The following is an 884-nucleotide window of genomic DNA, read 5'->3' on the forward strand; positions in this document are numbered from 1 at the left end:
TACAGGGCCTGCGGCTGTTTCTCCGACTCCTGCATCTAAACCTCAAACCAGTCAGCTAGAAAGCAGCCGAGCTCCATTGTAATGGCTGAGACGATCACTTTCAACCGGAGTGTGCCACCGGAATACAGACTTTGATGGTGTGTGATTACAATCAATTAATAAACTGATCAATATCATGAAGCTATTTTGAATGATCCATTTTGATTTATGTGATGCAGTATTAAACATAACCATGATAAAACAATCACTAAATTAATAATTCTATTATACATCTATAAAAAATGAAATTGAAATTCAAAATTAAAAATGTTACTGTTTGCTCTTGCATTTACTTCTGTCTGCCGATCATGTTACAACTGGCAATTCATTTGCTTCCTGCTTAAACATTTACAGTTTGCATTTCGTAATGGTTTTCTTTAATTCAAAGACAGCTGCGCAGCTGAATAATTTAAAGATGTGTAAGCAGTGTATCACTTAATTAAATGAAATCCAACCTACAGAGCAGCAGCAGGAGTCTGATTGGCTGGAACCCTGCCAATACTCAACAACACGGTTACAAATGAAGTACACAACACAAGTAGTCACTCCTTGGACCCTAAACCACTGACTACATGCCAGTTTGTCATGACCAGCGGGCATTTAAAGAAGAAAAGGACATACAAACATCACAAATTCAGTCATATCCCAGGTTACAACAATTAATTCAGCTTTATTGTTATTTATACATCACTGATACATTGTATTCTGGTGAAATAATTGGAAGAATTATCCATATTATTCTTTGTGACGCTCCACAAGGACACAAATACTGGTGTGGAAGACCAGAAAGGGGGGGGGGGAAGAAAGCTCCTGGGGGGTGGGGAGGGTTATGTACTGTACATACT

This window comes from Morone saxatilis, unplaced genomic scaffold (assembly GCF_004916995.1).
Source record: "Morone saxatilis isolate NCDOM2014 unplaced genomic scaffold, NCSU_SB_2.0 Contig24, whole genome shotgun sequence".
In the NCBI taxonomy this organism is placed as follows: domain Eukaryota; kingdom Metazoa; phylum Chordata; class Actinopteri; family Moronidae; genus Morone; species Morone saxatilis.